At 40.6% G+C, this 15,864-nt stretch overlaps 1 long non-coding RNA gene across 1 annotated transcript in view; it reads left to right on the forward strand.

Annotated features, from left to right (window-relative positions):
- The window catches only part of LOC103093508 (uncharacterized), a 44,198-nt gene extending 28,761 nt beyond the window's left edge, over positions 1-15,437 (forward strand). Inside the window, exons 3-4 of the long non-coding RNA XR_008911145.1 lie at positions 1,857-1,993; positions 15,231-15,437. This is a non-coding gene — a long non-coding RNA (uncharacterized LOC103093508). The remainder of the gene's footprint in view (positions 1-1,856; positions 1,994-15,230) is intronic.
- Positions 15,438-15,864: the final 427 nt, after the last annotated feature.

Raw genomic sequence — 15,864 nt, forward strand, 5'->3', positions numbered from 1 at the left:
TTCTTTGGTGCTGCCTCATCCAAGCATCCTGGGAAACAGAGGCCTTCCTTTCCCTCCCCTTTCCTATGCCTGCCATAGTAGCAATGTGAATTTAGAGAAGGAAGGAACGCCAAAGCCCAACTAGGATGTCTCCCTTATTTTAGATGTGAAGAAACTGAGGCTTAAAGATATTCAGGGACTTGGTCAAAGTCTTCTCTGGCTTCCAGTCTATTGCTTTTCTCCACTGGGCCAGGAAGCTCAGAGAACCTGAGGGAAACCTTGGCCTGGAGACAAGTACTGTTGATGCTATGCTCCAGTGTTGGCTAGGTGGCCAAGGGGAGATTCAGGGAGTAGTGATATTTCAAAGACAATAATTACAATTGGTGTTGTGGAGAACTTGAATATCCGCAATGCACTTTCCTGGGAACCACTCTGTGGGCTAGGCTTTGTGTAGCTAGCGTAAAGATTGCCACCACATTCTGGTTGGGGAAGCTGAAGCTCACGGAGATGAAGTGACCTGCCTAAGGTGAAACAACTAGCAAGTGTCAGGGTTAGGACTGAAACCCAGATTTCTCCCAGTTCCAGCTCCAGGGCTCTTGCTATTTTGCCATGCTGCCGTCCAAGAGGATCCAGAGGATATATTTATGTGATAAAATGGCATTTGTCTATACTGTGAAGTTTGCCAAGTCAATGGTAACTTATAGATTTAGAGAGTTACCTGGAGGCACTGAGCTGTTCATTGTCTTTTCCAGGGTCACACAGTTTGTATGTAAGCTAGGACTTGAATTCAAGGCATCCTGACTTTAAGATTAGGAAGAAATCCAGCATGCATACTATATCTCAGGCCTTTTATTAAAAGCAAATTTTATTTCAGGCAGTAGATAGTGCTGGGCATAGAGTCAGGAAGAGCTGAGTTCAAGTTTGACCTCAAACACTTAGCATGTGACCCTGGGCATGTCACTTTACCTTTTTTGCCTTGGTTTCCTTATCTGTCAAATGAGCTGGAGAAGAAAATGGCAAACAACCTCAGTATCTTTGCCAAGAAAACCCCAAAAGGGGTAATGAAGAGTTGGGCACAATTTAAAAAACTGAACAACAACATTTTGTCTCACACCAAATGAGATGCTTAATTTCAGACTCTTAGAGGACTGTAAGGAGTAGAATAAAGGAAGGGGCAATAAGGGTACAATGGGGTCATGGTCATCTAAAAGACAATGATACAATCAATCAACAAGCTTTTTTTAAACATTTAGTATACTCCAGGCATTGGGGATGCAAGTCTTTCCACCCCTATTGCCTACCTCTTGTTTAGAACTGATACTAAGACAGAAAGTAAGCGTTAAAAAAATAGTCCATGTTGGTGTCAGTTCTTTGTCTGGTCCTCTGGCCAGTCTTTGTCTCTCCTCAATATTTTAACTGGGAGATATTTCTTTATAAATTGATTTCATAATTATTTTTCTTATACAAATGTTCTTTTTCTACTCATTTTGGTATTCCACCTGTTCACATATGAAAGGGAAGCAGTGCTTTCCACGTACAAGATGGAAGATATCTTCGAAGGGAAGATTCTAGCAAATGGGAGGAGTGGGAAAGGCCTGTTACAGAAGGCAGAATTTGAGCTGAGGGTCAGCCAGCCCAAAGGCAAATAGACAGGAGACATATTTGAGGAATAGCAAATGGGAATCATTTAGTTCATGGAAAAGAGTAAAGTGCGAGAAAATATAGAATGAAAAAATGCAAAGCAGAAAATGTGGGAAGACGAGGTTGACCATGCACGCATTAAAGACTAACTAGATACCCTAGATAAGTGGCCCCGGTCAGCTACAAGCTCTTGGCAGAGCAAGAAGGCTTCATGGGAGTTGTCTTTGACTCCATAGAGACTCCCGCCCCAGCTTCTGCTTAATCTGCTTCTGGACTTTGTGCTCTGATTGAAGACAGGACCTCATCCCATCTTTAACCCTGACAATGCCCTGTAATGGAAAGAGCCCCAGTCTTGGAGTTGGAAGATCTAACTGTGAGTCATTAATCATCTACTAAATTACTTTATGACTCTGGCCAGGTCATTCATTTTTGGGGGGTCTCAGTTTTCCCCAGACTAGAAGAGCTGCCAGGTTTCTCCCAGCTCTACTATTCTATGTGCCCCTTGTTCATGGCCAAGCTTCGGCTTGACCCTTATTTCATCCAGTGAAGAACCTGATTTGTGACTAAATAGGATGTTACAATCTTTCATTCTTTCTTTGTCCTTCTCTAATCTATCTTATAGCTGGCCAAGTCATTTAACTTCACTCAAGTTATTTAGACTCAGTGGAAGAAAGGAAGGGAACAACATTAATTAAGTACTTACTGGGTATTGGGATCTGGGTTGAGAACTTTACAAATATGATCTCATTTTATCCTCACAATGACCTTGAGTGATAGATGTTACTATCACTTCCCAAGAGTGAAAAAAAAAAACACCAAACAACAAAAAACAGAGACAAACAGAAGATAAGTGACTCACTCAGGATCACACAGCGACCAAGTGTGTGAGATTGGATTTGAACTCAGGTCTTCCTGATTTCTCATCAGGGCTCTGTCCACTGTGCCACCTACCTGCCTATAAGATATAAAGAGATTGGAATCTGCTTTGGGGCAAAGAGTTCAAACCTCAATTCGATATAGTGTAAGAACATTAAAAACTTGTTTTAAACTATGTAAGAACATAGAAACATTTTTAAAAGGAAGGGAAGACAGCTAAGTTGCTCAATGGATGGAGAGCCAGGTCTGAAGATAGGAGCTCCTAAGGCCAAATCTGACCTCAGACACTTCTTAGCTGTGTGACCCTGGGCAAGTCACCCCCCAATTAATCCTTACTGCTCTTCTGCCTTGGAACTAATACCTAGTATTGATGCCAGGATGGGAGGTAAGATTTTTTTTTTTAAAGTAAGAGTAAAAACAAATAAAGAACATAGAAATTTAGAACTGGAAGAGTTCTACAGACCAAAAGATGAAGGATGAGGACAAAATTGAAATCTAGGACCATTCATAGATTTGCCATGCCATGTCACTAATTAGTGGCAAGACCTGGACCAGAGCCCGTGCTCTCCTAATTCTTGGTCCAATATGCATCCCATTATGCCACATGGACCATAACTAGAAATCCCATAGTATTTCTCATGTTGTTATATTTTTGGCCCCCAGAAGTATTTATTTCCTATTTCTGGATGCTCATTTTTGACTCTTCTAGGCAGTGTTGCATAATGAGTAGAGACTTGGACTTAGGAAAACTTGGGTTCAGATTCTATCTCTGACCTTTAATAACTGTGGGTCCAACACAAAGTGAATTAACCTGTTTGAGCCTTAATTTTCTTGTCAGTAAAAAAGGGGTAATTATACCCAGAGTACCTGCTTTGAAGGTTTGTTTTGAGGTTCAAATAAAATAGTGCATGGAAAAAAATGAAAATTTTAAAGTGCTATAAAACACTAGTTACATATTTCTGCATATAAGAAAAGCACCATTTGAAAAAAAATTCAGACTTTCCAATTGTTGTTATTCAGTCATTTCAGTTGTTTCTGACTCTTTGTGACCCTCTTTGGAGTTTTCATGTATTTTTACTCTTCCCGTCTCCAGCTCACTTTACAGATGAGGAAACTGAGGGCTAAGTGACTTGTCCACGGTCACACAGCTAATAACAAGTGTCTGAGGCCATAGTTGAACTTAGGAAGAAGATGAGTCTCTCTGATTCCATGCCCAGTGTTCTATCCACTGTACCACCTAGTCTTTACCCCAATCAATGGCCCCTCAATTATTTAGGTCTGACCAGAGCTTAATAACTGCCTAACTATAATATTCGCTCAGACTTGAGTGTCCTTCCCGGAGGCCCCTTGCTCTGCAGAGAAGCTGTGATCACTGCAGGGTCTGGTCCCCTTACATACCTTCAGCCTGCAGTGACAGCTCTCTCACAGGTGTGCAGCTCTTGGCAATCAATCCTTACCTCCCCAGCACGGCTCCTGGGTGTTAAAGGGCTGGTTTGTTGCCATGCTTCTAAAGCTCAATGACAAGCCCAGTTGGAGGCTTTTCTACTGCCTGAGTTGCTGCTTGTTGGGTCTCCTCCTCCATCGCTGGGTTCTTGCCCTACAGTGTCCTCTTCTCTAAAAGGAGCGTGTTAGACCAGGTGATCTGTACGGACCCTCCAGTGCTAACAAGCCACGTTGCTGTTCATCTTTGTTCGCACCTCTCCCTGGGACATCTTCTCTGGATGTTATTTTGCCTGAGAGAGAAGGTGGGAGAACTCGCTGCGAGCCAGCCACCTGCAATAAACAAAAACAAAGAACCAAAATCATCCTCTCAGAGACTCTTCAAGAGCTCCCCATCACAAAGTGGCTCGAGAGGGGCAGCAACGTGGCAGAGTGGATAGAATGCCAGGCCTGGAGGCTGGAGGACCTGAGTTCAGATCTGACCGCCGAGATTTCTTAGCCCTTAGCCTTAACCCTCATCGCCTAGCCCTTACTGCTCTTCTGCCTTAGAATTGCTACCAAGACTGAAAGAAGGCAAGGATTTTAAGGGGGAAAAGGGATCTGAAACAGACCTCTCATGGAAAAGAAGAGATTCTCCTTCTCTAATTTTTGCACTGTTTAACTTAACCTTGAATCCAACCAAACAATTCTATTCAAGTAATCATAATGATAACTCCTATTTTTATAATGTTTTAAGATTTTGAAAATTGCTTCTTCATACAATCCTATTAGCAGGTAGCATATTATTATCATCCCCATTTTACAGATAGGGAAACTGAGGAGCAGAAAAATAAAGCAATTTGCCAAGGGTCACTTGGCACAGTAGAAAGATGACTGGATTTGGAGTCAGAGTCTGGGTTCAAATCTGTGCTCTCCCACTCCCAGTCACCTGTGGGACTTGAGGCAAACAAACAAATCTCTCGGGGCTTGTTTCTTCATCTACAAACCAGCGAGGGGGGACATGAGATGATATGGCTTTTCAGGTCCCTTCCATCTCCAGAGCTTTGTATCTATTGGATCTTAATGTCAGAGTCCAAATTATGAAGAAACATTTGCTAATAACCTATTGTCTGCAGTGCACTGTGCCAGACACCAAAGAAAGTACAAAGATAAATGGAGAGGGATAAAATAGAGTGCAGGGTTTGGAGTCAGGAGGACCTGGGTTCAAATCTCACCTCAGTCATTTCCTAGATGGTTGACTCTGGGCAAACTACTTAATCCCAATTGCCAGTACCCCGTACTGATTTTCTTTCTTAGAATCAATACTAAAACTGAAGGTAGGAATTTAAAAAACAGATGAACTAAGAGACATTCCCTGCCCCAAAGGGGCTTAAAATCTAATCTAAGTATTGGGTGGGTTGGGTGAGATTTGTTATATACACAGATGCCATAGAGAGACATCAGTTTGAAAGAGTGACGATGACCTTAATTGGGTTCCACATGATCTTCCTTCCAGACTTCAGCAGCCCCAAGTTACTGACACTGAGTATCTGGAGAGAGTTGGGACAGCCAGGTAGTACAGCTGATAGAGCGCCAGGTCTGGAGTCAGGAAGACTCATCGTCCTGAGTTCATATCCAGCCTCAGACACCTATTAGCTATGTGACTTTGGGCAAGTCACTTCATCTTGTTTGCCTCAGTTTCCTCATTTGTAAAATGATCTGGAGAAGGAAATGGCAAACCACTCCAGGATTTTTGGCAAGAAAACTCCAAATGGGGTCATGAAGAGTGGGACTTGACTGAAACGATTGAGCAACATCTGGAGAGAAAGTCTAAAAATGGATCACTCTGCAAGAAAGAAAATGTATTCTCATCTGTCTGCTTTGTTACTGCATCCTAAGGGAGAACCGTGGGACCTTTCCATTGGACTTCCAGGAGAAGGCTTCTATTTATGCTCCCCTTCTCTATTAGAAAAGAATCATCTTGGAAGAAAGGACTTCTGTCTATATTTCTGCCTGTATCTCCAGCTCTTAGCACAGTGCTTTGACACATAATTAGGGATTAATAAATTCTTCTTCTTTCCTTCAAAGGCATTGGGGAGTCAGAACATTCTAGGGGAAAGAGGCTTAGATTAAAGTTGAGAGACTAACTTTTTATAACCCCTATATTTTATCTTAGAATCAATGCTAGGTATTAGTTCCAAGGTAGAAGAGAGGGCAGTAAGGGCTAGGCAATGGGAGTTAAGTGAGTTACCCAGGGTCACACAGTTAGGAGGAGTCTGAGGCTAGATTTGAACCCAGGACCTCCCACTAGGAGTTCTCAATCCACTGAGCCACCCTATTGCCTCCTGAGAAACCTTAGTTTTAATTCGGGCTCAGTTACTTGTTAACTGTGTGACCGAGAGCTAGATTTCCCCCCCTTGGGCTTCTGTTTCCTCATATGTAAAATGATAGGGTTGGACCAGATGGCCTCTGAGATCCCTTCCAGCTTCAACATCTAAGGCAAAATCCTTCCTGCCCTTGGGTTAGTTATTGCCTTTTCATTGGAGTATCTATCCAAAGCCGGGAGGGACCTTCAAGACTTTTTAATCTAGGGATTCTTTTTTTCTTTTTTCTTTTAAGAAACATTATTTTATTTGGTCATTTTCAAACATTATTCATTAGAAACAAAGATCACCTTTTTTTTCTCCTCCCCCCTCCCACCACCCCTCCCATTGGCGATGCTTGATTCCTCTGGGTGTCACATGTGTCCTCAACCCGAGCCCATTTCCATGCTATTCGTTTCCGTAGTAGGGTGTTCATTCAGAGTCTCTCCTCGATCATATAGTCTCGGGATTCTTAACTCTTTATTCATGTCCTGGAGACTTTTGGCAGTCTCATGAAGACTATGGATCTCTTCTTGGAATATTTTAAAATTCATAAAGCAAAATATTTAAAATTATAAAGGAAAGCAATTGTATTGAAAAACAGTTAACAAAATATTTTTTAAAAAATACATTCATAAAGGGAGCCAGGGGGGTGCAGTGGATAGAGAACCAGACTTGGAGTCAGGAAGACCTGAGTTCAAATCTTACCTCAGATACTTTCTAGCAGAGGGATCCTAGACATGTCACTTAACCCCCATTTGCTTAGCCCTTGTCCTTCTATCTTAGAGTTGTTACTAAGACAAAAAGTAAGAATTTTTTTAAAAGTCTGTGAACCCAAAGTTAAGTACCTCTGAGTCCAACTACCTCATTTTACAGATGAAGAAACTGAGACCCAAGGCGATTAAGAGACTCATCCAAGATCACACAGGTAGCAAAAGACAAGCAAGATTTAAACCAAGTTCTCTGAATCCAATAGTGTCGGACTATAGATATCTTTGGAAACTGGCATGAATAATTAAAGGCAGCCAAAAGTCAACCAGAAATCAGAAGGCACCACTGAGTCAGAGCATCAGTAAAATGTGGGGGGTCTGCCTGTCTAGGAGGCTCAGACTGAATGTGGTAAGTAGAATGTTGTGTGCCTTTTTTCCCTTTCTATTTGTGGCCAGCCTGCCATTTATACTCCATCAATAGAATGAAATTCAAGGAGGTCTGAGACATAATCAGCTGCACAAATGATGCATTCCCACTCGCATATTGGGCAGCAATATAATTAATAGGACTCAGTTGCATTATGAAAGGTATAATGAAATCTTATCAGATCTTCCATTACACCCTCCATTACAGACCGCAGATCATTGACAACACTCTTCACCAGGGAAGTTAAGGTAATTATAGAGCGATAATCAAAACATATGCTTTGAAGTTTGGGTTGATTAGTGATGGAGGGCAGGGAGAAATGATCCCCAGGCAATGGTTAGCATTATAGATACGTTCCATTACATTAAAAAAAGTAATAAAAATCTAGGGTTGAGACAGGGTCACTCAACACCTGTTGAGCCAACAGGGAAAATTACCGAGAACTGAAGCCTCCACAGAGCAGCTTCCAGGGATTAGGCTCCCGGGGATTGTTGACACCATACTGTTAGTTTGAGTCAGGCCATGGAAAAGGTTGAAATGGAAAAATGTAGCCAGCAGGAGTGGGGGACGTGGAGGCTTAGCATTAGCAACATTAGACCCAGGGATCAAGCTTAGGGCTAGAGTTTTCAGTGGTTTTCTGTAATTCTTGAGATCTTTTCCTATGAGGACTTGAAGTATCTAATACAGAGCTGTCCTTCAAAGGACCTACGCATGGTTTAGTCAATAACAATGTGATATGGTGAAAAGAATAATGATTTTAGAATTAAAGGACCAGGGTTTGAATCCTGGCTATTTAATACCCTGTATGATTTTTGTTTTTAAACCCTTACCTTCCATCTTGGAGTCAATACTATGTATTGGCTCCAAGGCAGAAGAGTGTTAAGGGCTAGGCAATGGGGGTCAAGTGACTTGCCCAGGGTCATATAGCTGGGAAGTGTCTAAGGCCAGATTTGAACCTAGGACCTCCCGTCTCTGTGTTTTTTATTTTTGACAATCAGTGTGGTATAGTTAATGCAGCATTAGACTTTGGGGTCAGGAAGAACTGAATTCCAATCCTGACTTGGGCATTTATTAACTTTTTTTTTTTTAAAACCCTTACCTTCCGTCTTGGAGTCAATACTGTGTATTGGCTCCAAGGCAGAAGAGTGGTAAGGGCTAGGCAATGGGGGTCAAGTGACTTGCCCAGGGTCACACAACTGGGAAGTGTCTGAGGCCAGATTTGAACCTAGGACCTCCCGTTTCTAGGCCTAGCTCTCAACACACTGAGCTACCCAGCTGCCCCCCATTTATTAACTTTTTAACCATGGACAAGTCTTTTACCTCTATCAGTTTCCTTATATGTAAAATAGATATAATAATAATAGCAACTATCTCATGGGGTTGTAGTAAAGATTAAATGATATAAGAGATGTAAAGTGCTTTGCAAAAAGCAATAGCTATCATGTATTATTTTTAAATTATACTAAACTCTATTAGGGAATTAAGCACCAAGTAAAATGAACATTTCTGTATAAAAGTAGAACCAAAAAAGAGGATTGTACACGAATCAGTAAATCTCTTGCCTATAGTCTGCTTTTCAGGTAGGGAATAAATTTGACATGTAACTTTCAAGGTTGTCCTACTTATTGGAGTTTTATTCTAGATTTGCTTCTTTTCTGTGCATTAAAAACACACTCCAATGATCCTCTTTCACACTCCAATGATCCCCTTTCCTTTCCTTTCCTTTCCTTTCCTTTCCTTTCCTTTCCTTTCCTTTCCTTTCCTTTCCTTTCCTTTCCTTTCCTTTCCTTTCCTTTCCTTTCCTTTCCTTTCCTTTCCTTTCCTTTCCTTTCCTTTCCTTTCCTTTCCTTTCCTTTCCTTTCCTTTCCTTTCCTTTCCTTTCCTTTCCTTTCCTTTCCTTTCCTTTCCTTTCCTTTCCTTTCCTTTCCTTTCCTTTCCTTTCCTTTCCTTTCCTTTCCTTTCCTTCTTTTTTTTTGCTAATTTTATGAGTACTATGTCTCTTTCTCCCACTGTTCTGCTTACTGCCCTCCCTCATTGAAAAGAAAAATGAAATTTTTCTGACAAATATGCAGAGTGAAATAAAACAAATTCCAGCATTGTCCTGTCTAAACATATATGTCTCCTGAGGCTATGATTTCTCTGTCAGAAGGTGGTTATCATGCTCTGTCATCCATTCTCTGGGATCATGGTTGATCACATCAGAGTTCCTAAGTCTTTCAAAGCTGTTTTTCTTTACTTAGTGAGGCTGTTTCAATGTGGCTTGCAGAGAAGCCAGAACACACCGATTTCTAGCATTTCCTTTCTGCTCTCCATTCCCCTCCAAGGGATACTTTAATTCCTACCTGGAGAGAAAGCAGGAAGTTGAAGCTAGAGGATCAAAATTAGATCTCTCGGCTCCCTTAAATATTATTGGTTTAGGGGATATTGTTTAAAGGATCAAATTAAACTCCTGATCACTTTTCCATATTGGAGGAGAGCCCCAATATCCAAAGTCTGACTCCCTTCCTATCAAGTACCAGCTCCACAGTGAACACAGAAAATAGTAAAGAAACTCATTTATCTATGTCAGTGGCAAAAAAAGAAGTCTGAAAAAGAAAATGTACTCGACTACACAGACTATAGGAACTCTCTAATGGGGACTGAGGTAACTCAGCTTAATCAAGAGAGTCTCAAATCTCATCCAGAAGGGAAATTTCCCAGTGTTACTAATGAAGCAAGCTGGGGATAGGGACGTAATGGAAATTGCCAGCTCCTCTCACACCATCTTCTTTGAGTCTTTTTCTCTCTTCATGACTTGAAGACAGAATATAGTATCGCACATCTCTATTGAAGCTGGAAGCAAGAAGCACTCAACCAGACTGGAGAGACCAAAGAGACCAAATCTCTCCTCTCTTTTCTTTTATCCACTCTCCATCCCACTCCATCACTTATGGAAGAGACATTAATCTCTATTAGCATAGCATTCTCCCCTTTGAGGAGAGAGTCCCATATCAATGGGTTATGAGTCTTAGGTTCCATTTATAATATATACACATACACACAGTACACAGTATATTATATACATACACAAATATTTTATAAATTTAAAATAATAAATTATATTTATTTATCTACACACATGTATACACATTACACATATAAAGATACATACTACACATATAAATTATTTTCCTTGTTCTGTTTTTCTTATTTCAGTACTTACGGATTTTCCCAAGTTTCTCTGTCCCTTTTATTCTTTCTTTTTTATAGTCCAATGATATTCAATTTTATTCATATACTATCTTTTGCTCAGTTTATTCCCCAACTGATGGGCCTCTTCTTAGTTTCTACTTCTCTGACATAACAAAAAGAGGCTAGCTATTTATATTTTGTACATCACTCAAATTCTCTATGCCATCAGCCTCTTCAATTTGTAAAATAAAGAGTGGTAGAATTGGTTTCTAGCTCTAAATATACTCATTGAGTATCTAAGATGTCAAAAGCAGTATATTCAATAACTCTACTAGCTTTTATTTATATAGCATTTAATGATTACTTAAAGAGTATTTTAACTACATTAATGACTATGAAGGATGACTCTCTAGAGAGGGAATAAAGAAGGATTCCTTAGGAAATGTAGGTGATATAAAAGCAGAAGATATAAAAAGAATTTATTTTTAAAAGGAAGATGACAGTCATCATTACTACTCAAATTGTTTTGGTCCTTTGGCATGCTACCTGTAAGACTAAGTCATTATTCCTGTCACTTGGAAAGTAGCTCAAATTCAGCAAGTGCCATTTTGTAGGGAAATAAATAGAAAGATTCAGCCAAATTGTCAATTATTTATGGGTGGGTTGTAGAAAGAAAATGTCACTTGCAAACTCTGGATGACATTGTCACTTAGTTTGCTTAATTAAGTCCTTTGACATAAACAACATATTTGTTTATTCTAACTCAGGAGGAACTGGAATAGGCTTTAAAGAATAAAGTAAACCTTTTTCTGTTCTCAAGAAGGTCTGAAATAGCTAAAGGAAAAGTGCTTCAGAAAAGTCCTTTGCTTCAGTCTGAAAGGTGATGTGATCCATGCCCAGTATGGACTGGAAAACAGGGTGGGAATTGAGCACTGCTTTAGGTTGAACTGTCAGTCAGACTTGTATATTTAACAGTAATGCATTTACTAATAAAGAAATTATGGTCCAACAATGCATTTCTCAGAAACATCATCACTAGAGGTAGAAAGACATGAGGATATCATAGAAAAGATATTGGGGTACAGTATGGTATAGTCAAAAGAGAATCTGGAGGTAGGAGACCTGAATTCATGATCTGATTTCAACCCTTATTGGTCATCCATGGACAGTACTCTTTGATCCAGTAACACTTAGCCTTCTTGCTGTTCCTCAAAAAAAGATATTCCATCTCAAGACTGGGCACTTTCACTGGCTGTCCCTATTCATCAATATCCTCCTTCTTCATCTCTAATTCCAGGCTTCTCTGATTTCTTTCAAGTCCAAATTAAAATCCCACTTTCTGCAGGAAGTTTTCCCTAATCCCTCCTAATTCTGTTGCCTTCTTTTGTTAATTATTTCCAATTTATCCTGTATATAGCTTGTTTGACATAGATCTTTGCATGTCCCTTCCCCCATTAGATTGGTTGCTTTTTGGGGAGAGTACCTCCTTTTTCTCATTATTTGTATCCTCAGCCATTAGCACAGCACCACGCACATAGAAACTTCTTTGCCTTTTGAAAGAAGGGCCAGAATTTAAGACTACCTGGAAGGATCAAAGAGCATCAGTTGATTCCTTGTGTTTCTTTATAATGCAAAGAAAATAGAGATAATAGGATGAAAGTTTTGATTTCCAAACAAAATTAGTTTTATTTCAAAGTCTGTTAATCCACTTGGTCCTTCTATTGTTACACCTCCATTTTCTCCTCTGCTAAATGTAATATAATAATACTCATACTATGTACTACTTGGGCTGCTCTGATTGGATGATAGATTCAAAACTGCAAGGGAACTGAGTCCACCTACTCCAGGGATTCTTAAACTTGAGTTCATAGATAGCTAAGAAGTGCCTGAGTACATTTCAGGGAGTCCATGCACTTGAGAAGAAAAAAATTAATCTTTCCTTTCACTAATTTCTGAATGAATTTAGCATTTCTTTCAGTTATGAATGTAGCTAACAAAAGTCTCTAAGAACCAGGGGCAGCTAGGTGGTGCAGTGGGTAGAGTGCGGGGTCTAGAGTCAGGAAGATCCATTGACCTTACTTCAAATTTGACCTCAGACACTTACTAACTATAGGATCCTGAGCAAGCCACTTAGCCCTGTGTGCCTCAGTTTCCTCATCTGTCAAATCCAGTAGCTTTGCCAAGAAAACCCCAGATGGTGTCACAAAGAGTGGGACATGACTGAAACAACTAAACAACAATTGTGAGAATTAAATGAATTTTACCCTCATAACTTGCCTTATTCTTTGGGCCTCAGGTGCTTCACCCAAAAAATGAAGGAGGTCCACTAGATATATAAGGGCTCTTTCTCCACTTATGGAATTCCTAGTTTCTTTCAAGGCTCAGTTCAACGCCTTTCCTAATCCCTTCAAATTGTTAGTGCTTAACCAAATAGTATCTGGAATTGACTTTGTATATATTTTGTATTTATATGAGTCTTTATTATTTCTCTCCATAGAGTGTAAACTCCTTGAGAGTAGGAATTCTTTCATTTTATCTTTTGTCTTTCTTCTTTGCCTTTCTATCACGAGTCTAGGCAGTTCTTATGCCCAAAGGGAGATAAAAGACTGTCTGCCCTTTGATCCAGCCATAGCACTGCTGGGTTTGTACCCCAAAGAGATGATAAGGAAAAAGACTTGTACAAGAATATTCATAGCTGCGCTCTTTGTGGTGGCCAAAAATTGGAAAATGAGGGGATGCCCTTCAATTGGGGAATGGCTGAACAAATTGTGGTATATGTTGGTGATGGAATACTATTGTGCTCAAAGGAATAATAAAGTGGAGGAATTCCATGGAGACTGGAACAACCTCCAGGAAGTGATGCAGAGTGAGAGGAGCAGAACCAGGAGAACATTGTACACAGAGACTGACACACTGTGGTACAATCGAAGGTGATGGACTTCTCCATTAGTAGCGGTGTAATGTCCCCGAACATTCTGCAGGGAGCTAGGAGAAAAACACTATCCACAAGCAGAGGACAAATTGTGGGAGTAGAAACACTGATGAAAAGCAACTGCCTGACTACAGCAGTTGAGGGGACAGGTCAGAGGAGAGACTCTAAATGAACACTCTGATGCAAATACTAACAACATGGCAATGGGTTAGAATCAAGAACACATGTAATACCCAGTGGAATCACGCGTTGGCTATGGGGGGTGGGAGGGGAGGAAAAGAAAATGATCTTTGTCTCTAATGAATAATGCTTGGAAATGATTAAATAAAATATTATTTAAAAAAAAGAGTCTAGGCAGTTCTCCTGAGAATTCCGTTATTCAGGGACTTCAGTTGCATACCCAAAATAACTCCCCATCTGTTTATAGGGGTCTTAAAATCCTTTTGGAAGTAATAAAACCTTTCATTCCATAGAGAGAAAAGAGGCTTAAGATGCAAATACCTGCTGGAGGGAACACAGACTGAAGTGCTTTTCCTGGGAAGGTGTAAATGGACAATGTCATTTGTTAATTGTAAGGGCAGGGCTAAGCTAAGGCTAGTCTAGACATTCAGCTGTGAAAACTGAGTAATTATAAGCAGGAGCCAGCAGCAAAACCACCTATAAGTGGCCAGATTTTAGTAAATGTCGATTAGTCCTAGCTATGGGACCCTGGGCAAGTCACTTAACCCCAGTTGCCTAGCCCTTACCACTCTTCTGCCTTAGAATCTATACTTAGTATTGATTCTAAAACAGAAGGTCAGGGGTTAAAAAAAAGTGAATCAGGCTAAATTAGGAATGCTGGTAGGCTCTCATTCCTAGGAGGAAATCTGGGTTAAGGTTACAAAGAATAATGACAGTGAGGTGATTAAAACAGGATCGAGTATGGTCGATAGTACTCAAGTCAGGTGCAGAGATTTTGGGACAGTTGGTTATTTCCCTTGGGATCTACCATCCATCCAGAGAAGATTGCTTTGTCAGAGGATACCAAGGGTAATCTTTCCCACCAACTGCTCTGCTTGCTTTCAACTACACCACCCTGTCTCCTCTCTCCTCCTTGCCTCCCCTAGAAGAAGCCCAGCACTATGGAACCATGGAGATTGCCTCAGTTTTGGTACTCATATCTTATCATGACCCTCAGTTACTGCTTCTGCCTCTCTGATTGGAGGGCAGATTAAATCCCACATCTCCCTCCCCCCAGCCAACTTTTTATTTCCCACCAGTCTTGTTCTGCTTGATTTGGACTCCATCATCATCATGGCCTGAGTCCAGTACCCTCCTGTTTCTCCCTTCCCCCTTTTGTGTATTGTCTTCCCCATGTAGATTGTAAGCTCCTTGAGGGCAGGCTTTTTTCTTTTTCTCATTTGTATCCTCAGTGATTAGCTTATAAATGTTTATTGTATTAAAAGAAAGGGCTCTTTTAATTTTTAGAGACTGGACACCAGAGAGCCAGTAGGCCTGAGATGTTCAGTTTAGAAGGCAGTAGAAGCCCCTGGAACCACTACTGACAGGGAATTTTCTTGATTGGTTGACCATGGACCAGAAAGCAGAGATTCTGAAGGGTTTATCTGCCTGTAAAACACTTGCTCATAAAGGATTTCATTTCTTAGAACCTATAAATTTAAGAAACTGGTTATTCCTTCTCCATCTCCCTGTGTTGTTCTTTCTTTTCTTAGTTCTCTTCTCTCTGAATCACTCCTTGAGCTGCTCAGAACTGCTGTGCTGGGCTCCAGAAAATCCATCCACCCTCAGGAGAAAACAGGTACTTTCCTGGTCTGCAGGATTGTTTTGGAATCCCTGCTCTGCTGTATTTATTCTTTGACTTCAGGTCCTTGAACATCTCCAAGCTCTTCCACAATGTTTTCTCTGATTAAAAATCTGTGTGTGTGTGTGTGTGTGTGTGTGTGTGTGTGTCTTTGTCTTTGTCCCTTACCCTGCTTTGTAGAACACATTGAGTTGGAGGTTCATGACTTCACAGGAATGGATTTAGCCTCTCTGATCGTCTATTGCCTTGTCTATACCCAAAACATCAATCTTGAGATTCTATATACTCTACTTTTGCGCCTTGTCTCTCTGGTGAAACCCTCTTTTCCATCCCAGATTTTCTCCTCGTACATCCTTTGTAGACCATAGGGTGCTTTTATGAGCCTAATGCTTTCACATTGTTTTTATAGAACTGATGAACTATGACACCACCTTTCCCATCACACACACACACACACACACACAGATGCACGCCCCCCCACATAGACACACACAGATACACATGCAGACACACATACAGACACACACAGACACACAGACACACAG

This window comes from Monodelphis domestica, chromosome 4, assembly GCF_027887165.1.
Source record: "Monodelphis domestica isolate mMonDom1 chromosome 4, mMonDom1.pri, whole genome shotgun sequence".
NCBI lineage: Eukaryota > Metazoa > Chordata > Mammalia > Didelphimorphia > Didelphidae > Monodelphis > Monodelphis domestica.